Here is a 10760-nt window from a genome sequence, read left to right on the forward strand (position 1 = left end):
ATCCGTGACAATCATCATCATTCTCAACTATGAACACGTGCCTGACACCACTCTGTTCTATCTTAGTGATGAGCGGATAATTTGTATACTTTTGGCATTGTTTTTAGTATGTTTTTGATATGATATAGTTAGTTTTTAGTATTTTTTATTAGTTTTTAATTAAAATTCACTTTTCTGGACTTACTATGAGTTTGTGTTTTTCTGTGATTTCAGGTATTTTCTGGCTGAAATTGAGGGACCTGAGCAAAAATCTGATCCAGAGACTCAAAAGGACTGCAGATGCTGTTGGATTCTGACCTCCCTGCACTCGAAGCGGATTTTCTGGAGCTACAGAAGCCCAATTGGCGCGCTCTCAACGGCGTTGGAAAGTAGACATCCTGGGCTTTCCAGCAATATATAATAGTCCATACTTTGCCCAAGATTTGATGGCCCAAACCTGCGTAGCAAACCGGCCTCAGAAATCCCAGCGTTAAACGCCGGAACTGGCATAAAACTTGGAGTTAAACGCCCAAACTGGCATGAGAACTGGCGTTTAACTCCAGAAAATGTCTCTACACATAAAAGCTTCAATGCTCAACCCAAGCACACACCAAGTGGGCCGGAAGTGGATTTTTCTGTCATTTACCTCATTTCTGTACACCCTAGGCTACTAGTTTTCTATAAGTGACCTTTTACTATTGTATAGAAATCTTTTGATCACTTTTAGATCTCTAGATCATCTTTGGACATTTTAGTTCTTAGATCTTGGGAGGCTGGCCATTCGGCCATGCCTAGACCTTATGCTTATGTATTTTCAACGTGGAGTTTCTACCAACACCATAGATTAAGGTGTGTGAGCTCTGCTGTACCTCGAGTATTATGCAATTACTATTGTTCTTTCATTCAAATTCCGCTTGTTCTTTATCCAAGATATCACTTGTTCTTCAACATGATGAAGGTGATGATTGACGCCCATCACCATTCTCACTCCATGAACAAAGTGACTGACAACCACTCTTGTTCTACAAGCATTTGAGGCTTGGTGAATATCTCTTGGATTCCTGATTGCAAGATGCATGGTTGATCGCCTGACAACCGCGTGCTCGCCTGACAAACGAGCCAACCATTCCGTGAGATCAGAGTCTTCGTGGTATAGGCAAACTGATGGCAGCATTCAAGAGAATCCGGAAGGTCTAACCTTGTCTGTGGTATCTGATAGGATTCAATGATTGAATGACTGTGACGTGCTTCAAACCTGTAACCTACTGGGCGTTAGTGACAGACGCAAAAGAGTTATTCTATTCCGGTAGGGGAGGGAACCAAACCGGTGATTGGCACACTGTGACAGAGTGTGTGCATTAGCTTTCCTGCGCGGATGGGAGGTAGCTGCTGACAACAGTGAGACCCTATACGAGCTGCCATGGAAAGGAGTAAGAAGGGTTGGATGAAGACAGTAGGAAGCAGAGAGACGGAAGGGAAGGCATCTTCATGCGCTTATCTGAAGTTCCTACCAATGAATTACATAAGTATCACTATCTTTATCTTTTATGTTATTTTCGTTCATCACCATATATATCTGAGTTTGCCTGACTAAGATTTACAAGATGACCATAGCTTGCTTCAATACTAACAATCTCCGTGGGATCGACCCTTACTCACGTAAGGTTTATTACTTGGACGACCTAGTGCACTTGCTGGTTAGTTGTGCGAAGTTGTGTAATGCCATGGTATGAGCGCACCAAGTTTTTGGAGCCATTACCAGGGATATGAGTTGTGAAAAAGTATAGTTCACAATTTCGCGCACCAAGTTTTTGGCGCCGTTGCCGGGGATTGTTCAAGTTTTGAGCAAGCTTTTGGTAACAATGCCTGGGATTGTTCTAGTTTGGACAACTGACGGTTCATCTTGTTGCTTAGATTAGGTATATTTTTTTTTTTTTCGAAATTCTTGAAGATGAATTCTAGAGTTTCATGATGATTTGTTGAAATCTGGCTGGCTGAGAAGCCATGTCTAATCTGATTGGACCGAGGTTTCAACTTATCACCACAAGAGCTTGTTGATTTTCATCAATCTTGCTTTTGGAGCAGTGATCTGCTAAGGCTTGGCTGACCTTTGGTCATGTCTAGTGTTTTGGACCGAAGCTTTCTTTGAAAGCTTGGCTGGCTGTGAAGCCATGTCTAATTCCTGGACCGGAGTCTTAGACTAGCATTGCACTGATTCCTGGAATTCTCATTAAGAATTTTGATACCTTTTTCCACTTAATTTTCGAAAAACACAAAAAAAAAATTTGCAAATTCATAAAAAACCAAAAATATTTTTTTCAAGAAACAAGAAACATCAAATATTTTCTATTTCTTCTTTTTTTTTCTTGCTTGAGTCTAGTGTTTCATCTTAAGTTTAGTGTCAAATGCATGTTTTTGTTACATTTTTTCGAATTCATGCATATATTTCTTGCTCTGATCTTTAAATTCTATTGACTTGAGTGTTTATGTGTCTCATATAGTGTCAGTAGTACACAAACTGCTAAGTTTGGTGTCTTGCATGCATTGTTATTTGATTCTTGTTGCATTTTAATTATTAAAAATCCAAAAATATTTTTAATTTGTGTCTTTTCAAGTCAATGATACAAGGGATTGAAGATTCAGACACACTGCAGAGAATTATCAGAAAAAGCTGAGCATTCAAAATGCCCAGTGAAGAAGGCAGACTGGCGTTTAAACGCCAGCCAGGGCACCTGGTTGGGCGTTTAACGCCCAAAAAGGTAGCATTTTGGGCGTTAAACGCCAGAATGTATACCATTCTGGGCGTTTAACGCCAGGATGGTGCTAGGGGGAAGATTTTGTTTTCAAATCAATTTTTTTCAAGTTTTTCAAAACCAAATCTTTTTCAAATCAAATCTTTTCACTCAAATGTTTTCAAAATTAATTTCTTTCCTTTCAAAGATACTTACTAACAATTAATGATTGATTGAACATTTTTTGCCTTTTCTGTTAAGGAAGGTTTTATGTTGAATCATATCTTTTCTTGTTAGGCAAGTCACTAATTTTCCAAATCAAATCTTTTAAAATAATTTTCAAAACATATCTTTTAAAATGGTTTTCAAATCATATCTTCTCAATCACATCTTTTTAAGACAATACCTTTCAATCATATTTTTTTATCATATCTTTTTCAATTAGTTTTCAATCAAATCTTTTTAGTTTCTAATTTCAAAATCTTTTTCAAAAATCACTTGATTTCTCTTCCACTTTCAATTTTCGAAAATTATCAATCAAATTTTCAAAATGTTTTCAAAATCTTTTAATTGAATTTTCGAAAATCCTCCTCCCTCCTTCTCACATCCTTCTATTTATGGAGTACCACTCCATCTAAATGCACAATTCGAACCTTATCCAATTAAAGTTTGAATTCTTCTTCCCTTCTTCTTTCTATTTCTCTTTTTCCTCTGACATTTCAAGGATCTCTATACTGTGACATAGAGGATTCCACATTTCTTTTTCTCTTCTCTTTCATATGAGCAGGAGCAGAGACAAAGGCATTCTGTTGAAGCTGATCCTGAACCCGAAAGGACCTTGAAGAGAAGCTAAGAGAAGCCAAAGCACAACTCTCTTAGAGGACCTGACCGAATTCTTCAAAGAAGAAGAACCCATGGCAGCCGAAAACAACAACAATGCCAACAATGCAAGGAAGGTGCTGGGTGACTTTACTGCACCTACTCCCGACTTCTATGGGAGAAGCATCTCTATCCCTGCCATTGGAGCAAACAACTTTGAGCTTAAGCCTCAATTAGTTTCTCTAATGCAACAGAATTGCAGTTCCATGGACTTCCAATGGAAGATCCTCATCAGTTTTTAGCTGAATTCTTGCAAATCTGTGACACAGTCAAGACTAATGGGGTTAACCCTGAGGTCTATAGACTGATGCTATTCCCTTTTGCTGTAAGAGACAGAGCTAGAATATGGTTGGATCTCAACCTAAAGAAAGCCTGGACTCTTGGGAAAAGCTAGTCAATGCCTTCTTGGCAAAGTTCTTTCCACCAAAGATGGAGTAAGCTTAGAGTGGAAGTCCAAACCTTCAGACAGAAGGATGGAGAATCCCTCTATGAAGCTTGGGAAAGATACAACAATTAATCAGAAGATGTCCCTCAGACATGCTTTCTGAATGGAGCATCATAGGTATTTTCTATGATGGTCTCTCTGAACTATCCAAGATGTCTTTGGATAGCTCTGCTGGAGGATCTCTTCATCTGAAGAAGACGCCTGCAGAAGCTCAAGAATTGATTGAAATGTTGCAAATAACCAATTCATGTACACTTCTGAAAGAAATCCTGTGAACAATGGGACTAGTCAGAAGAAAGGAATTCTTGAGATTGACACTCTGAATGCCATATTGGCTCAGAATAAATATTGACTCAACAAGTCAATTTGATTTTCTCAAAGTCTGTCTGGAATGCAAAATGCACCAACAGTACTAAGGATGCTTCATTTGAGGAAGAAGCTTATGATCCTGAGAACCCTTCCATGGAAGAGGTGAATTACCTAGGAGAAACCCTATGGAAATACTTACAATTCTTCATGGAGAAATCACCCAAATCTCTCATGGAAGAATCAAGAGAGACCTCAACAGGTTTCAATAACAATAATGGTGGAAGAACAGGTTTAGCAATGCAAGCCTTTTCCATCATCTTCTCAGCAACAGACAGAGAGTTCTAAGCAGAATACTTCTGACTTAGCAACAATGTCTCTGATCTAATAAAGACCACTCAAAGTTTCATGAATGAAACAAGGTCCTCCATCAAATTTGGAAGGACAAGTGGGTCAGCTGAGCAAGAAAGTTACTGAACTCCCTCCTAGTACTCTCCCAAGTAATACAGAAGAAAATCCAAAAGGAGAGTGCAAGGCCATTAACATGGCCGAATGGAGAGGAAAGAGAGAAGAAGACGCCACTGAGAAAGACCCATGGGCGTGCACCACTCTCCTCTGAGTCCTCAATGAGGAACCTTGGGAATCTGAGGCTCAAAATGAGACCATAGAGATCCATTGGACTTACTTCTGCCATTCATGAGCTCTGATGAGTATTCTTCCTTGAAGAGGATGAATATGTTACTGAAGAGCAAGTTGCTAAATACCTTGGAGCAATCATGAAACTAATGACAAGTTATTTGGAAATGAGACTTGGGAGATGAACCTCCCTTGCTCACCAAAGAACTGGATGATTGTCTAGGCAGAAACTGCCTCAAAGAGGCAGGATCCTGGGAAGTTTTCTATACCTTGTACCATAGGCACCAACTTTCAAGAAGGCCTTGTGTGACTTAGGGTCAAGTGTGAACCTTATGCCCCTCTCTGTAATGGAGAAATTAGGGATCTTAGAGGTGCAAGCTGCAAGAATCTCATTAGAGATGGCAGACAACTCAAGAAAACAAGCCCATGGACTTGTAGAGGATGTTCTGGTTAAAGTGAAGACCAGTACATTCCTACTGATTTCATAGTCCTAGAGACTGGAAGTGCATGGATGAATCCATCATCCTTGGCAGACCCTTCCTAGCCACAGCAAAGGCTGTGATTGATGTTGACAGAGGAGAGTTAATCATTCAAGTGAATGAAAAATCCTTGGTGTTTAAGGCCCAGGATATCCCTCTATCATCATGGAGAGGAAGCATGAAGAGCTCCTCTCAAACAGAGCCAAACAAAGCCCCCACAGTCAAACTCTAAGTTTGGTGTTGGAGGCTACAACCAAACTCTAAGTTTGGTGTTGAACCCCACATTCAAACTCTAAGTTTGGTGTTGGGAGGTTTCAACACGGTTCTGACATTTCTGGGCTCCATGAGAGTCCTCTGTCAAGCTATGACATTAAAGAAGCGCTTGTTGGGAGGCAACCCAATGTTTTATAATTAATTATTTTCTTTTGTTATTTTATCTTTTTTGTAGGTTGATGATCATAAGAAGTCACAAAAACAATGAAAAAAGCAAAACAAATGAAAAAACAGAAAGAAAAACAGCACACCCTGGAGGAGAAGAAACTGCGTTCAAACGCCAGTAATGTTAGCTGTTGGGCGTTTAACGCCCAGTCTGGCACCATTCTGGGCGTTTAACGCCAGAAAGGGGCACCAGACTGGCGTTAAACGCCAGTAAAGGGCAAGAACCTGGCGTTAAACGCCAGGAATGGGCACCAGCCCGGCGTTTAACGCCAGAAATGGCTCAAAAACGTGATTTTGAGCAACATTTGGTGCAGGGATGACTTTTCCTTGACTACAGGATCTGTGACCCCACAGGACCCTACCATCACTCTCTCTCTCTTCCCCCTTCACCAATCACCTCAACACCTCTTCCCAAAACCCCTCACCTATCAATCCCATCTTTCTCTTCACCACTCACATCCATCCCTCATAAACCCCACCAACCTCACCCTTCAAATTCAAACCACTTTCCCTCCCAAACCCACCCATAATGGCCGAACCTTTACCCCCCTCTCTCCTATAAATACCCTTCTTCAACTCTTCATTTTCACACAACCTAAACCCCACTTCTCCCCCCTCTTTGGCCGAATACACCACCATCTCCCTCTTCCTCATTTCTTCTTCTTCTACTCTCTTCTTTCTTCTTTTGCTCGAGGACGAGCAAACATTTTAAGTTTGGTGTGGTAAAAGCGTTGCTTTTCGTTTTTCCATAACCATTTATGGCATCCAAGGCCGGAGAAACCTCTAAAAAGAGGAAAGGGAAGGCAAAAGCTTCCACCTCTGAGTCATGGGAGATGGATAGATTCCTCTCAAGGGTGCATCAAGTCCACTTCTATGAAGTTGTGGCCTTGAAGAAGGTGATCCCCGAGGTCCCCTTTTCACTCAAAAAGGGTGAATATCCGGAGATCCGCCATGAGATCCAAAGAAGAGGTTGGGAAGTACTTACCAACCCCATTCAACAAGTCGGAATCTTGATGGTTCAAGAGTTCTATGCCAATGCATGGATCACAAAGAACCATGACCAAAGTGTGAACCTGAATCCAAAGAATTATCTCACTATGGTTCGGGGGAAATACTTGGATTTTAGTCCGGAGAGTGTGAGGGTGGCGTTCAACTTGCCTATGATGCAAGGAGATGAGCATCCTTACACTAGAAGGGTCAACTTTGATCAAAGGTTGGACCAAGTCCTCACAACCATATGTGAAGAGGGCGCACAATGGAAGCAAGATTCAAGAGGAAAGCCGGTTCAATTAAGAAGGCATGACCTCAAGCCCGTGGCTAGAGGATGGTTAGAGTTCATACAACGCTCAATCATTCCCACTAGCAACCGGTCCGAAGTTACCATAGACCGGGCCATCATGATTCATAGCATCATGATTGGAGAAGAAATAGAGGTTCATGAGGTTATAGCCCAAGAACTCTATAAGGTGGCGGACAAGACCTCCACCTTGGCAAGGTTAGCCTTTCCTCACCTCATCTGTCACCTCTGTTATTCAGTTGGAGTTGACATAGAAGGAGACACCCCCATTGATGAGGACAAGCCCATCACCAAGAAAAGGATGGAGTACACAAGAGATCTCACTCATCATGAGATCCCTGAGATTCCTCAAGGGATGAATTTTCCTCCACAAAACTATTGGGAGCAACTAAACACCTCCCTAGGAGAACTAAGTTCCAACATGGGACAACTGAGGGTGGAGCATTAAGAACACTCCATCATCCTTCATGAAATTAGAGAAGATCAAAGAATCATGAGGGAGGAGCAACAAAGACAAGGAAGAGACATTGAGGAGCTCAAGCACTCCATAGGATCTTCAAGAGCAAGAAAGAGCCGCCATCACTAAGGTGGACCCGTTCTTTGATTTCCTTGTTATTGTTCTTCTGTTTTTCGAATTTTAATGCTTATGTTTATCCATGTTTGTGTCTTATGATCATTAGTGTCTTAGTGTCTATGCCTTAAAGTTATGAATGTCCTATGAATCCATCACCTTTCTTCAATAAAAACGTGCCTAATTGATAAAAGAAAGAATTGCATGAATTTTGAATTTTATAATAGTTTAATTATTTTGATGTGGTGGCAATAGTTTTGTTCTCTGAATGTATGCTTAAACAGTGCATATGTCTTTTGAATTTGTGGTTCATGAATGTTGGCTCTTGAAAGAATGATGAAAAAGGAGACATGTTATTGAGGATCTGAAAAATCATTAAAATGATTCTTGAAGCAAGAAAAAGTATTGCTATTCAAAAAAAAAAAAAACCGAAAAAAAAAATCGAAAAAAAAAAGAGAAAAAGAAAACGAAAAAAAAAAATAGAGAAATAAGAGTTGTGATCCAAGGCAAATAAGAGTGTGCTTAAGAACCCTGGACACCTCTAATTGGGGACTTTAGCAAAGCTGAGTCACAATCTGAAAAGGTTCACCCAATTATGTGTCTGTGGCATGTATGTATCCGGTGGTAATACTGGAAGACAGAGTGCTTTGGGCCACAGCCAAGACTCAATAAGTAGCTATATTCAAGAATCATCATACTTTACTAAGAGAATCATTAACACTATCTGGATTCTAAGTTCCTAAAGAAGCCAACCATTCTGGATTTCAAAGGATAGAGTGAGATGCCAAAACTGTTCGGAGGCAAAAAGTTAAAAGCCCCGCTCATCTGATTAATACTGATCTTCACAGATGTTTTTGGAATTCATTGCATATTCTCCTCTTTTTATCTTATTTGATTTTCAGTTGCTTGAGGACAAGCAACAATTTAAGTTTGGTGTTGTGATGAGCGGATAATTTGTATACTTTTTGGCATTGTTTTTAGTATGTTTTTGATATGATATAGTTAGTTTTTAGTATATTTTTATTAGTTTTTAATTAAAATTCACTTTTCTGGACTTTACTATGAGTTTGTGTGTTTTTCTGTGATTTCAGGTATTTTCTGGCTGAAATTGAGGGACCTGAGCAAAAATCTGATCCAGAGACTCAAAAGGACTGCAGATGCTGTTGGATTCTGACCTCCCTGCACTCGAAGCGGATTTTCTGGAGCTACAGAAGCCCAATTGGCGCGCTCTCAACGGCGTTGGAAAGTAGATATCCTGGGCTTTCCAGCAATATATAATAGTCCATACTTTGCCCAAGATTTGATGGCCCAAACCTGCGTAGCAAACCGGCCTCAGAAATCCCAGCGTTAAACGCCGGAACTGGCATAAAACTTGGAGTTAAACGCCCAAACTGGCATGAGAACTGGCGTTTAACTCCAGAAAACGTCTTTACACATAAAAGCTTCAATGCTCAGCCCAAGCACACACCAAGTGGGCCCGGAAGTGGATTTTTCTGTCATTTACTCATTTCTGTACACCCTAGGCTACTAGTTTTCTATAAGTAGGACCTTTTACTATTGTATAGAAATCTTTTGATCACTTTTAGATCTCTAGATCATCTTTGGATATTTTAGTTCTTAGATCATTGGGAGGCTGGCCATTCGGCCATGCCTAGACCTTATGCTTATGTATTTTCAACGGTGGAGTTTCTACACACCATAGATTAAGGTGTGGAGCTCTGCTGTACCTCGAGTATTAATGCAATTACTATTGTTCTTTCATTCAAATTCCGCTTGTTCTTTATCCAAGATATCACTTGTTCTTCAACATGATGAAGGTGATGATTGACGCCCATCACCATTCTCACTCATGAACAGAGTGACTGACAACCACTCTTGTTCTACAAGCATTTGAGGCTTGGTGAATATCTCTTGGATTCCTGATTGCACGATGCATGGTTGATCGCCTGACAACCGAGTGCTCGCCTGACAAACGAGCCAACCATTCCGTGAGATCAGAGTCTTCGTGGTATAGGCAAGAACTGATGGCAGCATTCAAGAGAATCCGGAAGGTCTACCTTGTCTGTGGTATTCTGAGTAGGATTCAATGATTGAATGACTGTGACGTGCTTCAAACCTGTAACCTACTGGGCGTTAGTGACAGACGCAAAAGAGTTATTCTATTCCGGTAGGGGAGGGAACCAAACCGGTGATTGGCAGCACTGTGACAGAGTGTGTGCATTAGCTTTCACTGCGCGGATGGGAGGTAGCTGCTGACAACAGTGAGACCCTATACGAGCTTGCCATGGAAAGGAGTAAGAAGGGTTGGATGAAGACAGTAGGAAAGCAGAGAGACGGAAGGGAAGGCATCTTCATGCGCTTATCTGAAGTTCCTACCAATGAATTACATAAGTATCACTATCTTTATCTTTTATGTTATTTTCGTTCATCACCATATATATCTGAGTTTGCCTGACTAAGATTTACAAGATGACCATAGCTTGCTTCAATACTAACAATCTCCGTGGGATCGACCCTTACTCACGTAAGGTTTATTACTTGGACGACCCAGTGCACTTGCTGGTTAGTTGTGCGAAGTTGTGTAATGCCATGGTATTGAGCGCACCAAGTTTTTGGAGCCATTACCAGGGATTATGAGAGTTGTGAAAAAGTATAGTTCACAATTTCGCGCACCACTTAGATTGAGTAGTTATCTCTTGGGTTCTTTAATCGGAATCTTCGTGGTATAGGCAGGACCTGATGGCAGCATTCAAGAGAATCCGGAAGGTCTAAACCTTGTCTGTGGTATTCTGAGTAGGATTCAATGATTGAATGACTGTGACGTGCTTCAAACCTGTAACCTACTGGGCATTAGTGATAGACGCAAAAGAGGGATTCTATTCCGGTAGGGGAGGGAACCAAACCGGTGATTGGCAGTACTGTGACAGAGTGCGTGCATTAGCTTTCACTGCAAGGATGGGAGGTAGCCATTGACAACGGTGAAACCCTACACGAGCTT

General features: G+C 40.9%; 1 non-coding gene across 1 annotated transcript; it reads right to left on the bottom strand.

The window, feature by feature from the left end:
- Nucleotides 1–4026: 4026 nt before the first annotated feature.
- LOC130984354 (small nucleolar RNA R71) lies at nt 4027–4133 on the bottom strand. Its single transcript, XR_009088294.1, has one exon. It is a non-coding gene; the product is annotated as a small nucleolar RNA R71 (small nucleolar RNA).
- Nucleotides 4134–10760: the final 6627 nt, after the last annotated feature.

The sequence above is a fragment of the Arachis stenosperma genome, chromosome 5 (genome assembly GCF_014773155.1).
Source record: "Arachis stenosperma cultivar V10309 chromosome 5, arast.V10309.gnm1.PFL2, whole genome shotgun sequence".
Taxonomy (NCBI): Eukaryota; Viridiplantae; Streptophyta; class Magnoliopsida; order Fabales; family Fabaceae; genus Arachis; species Arachis stenosperma.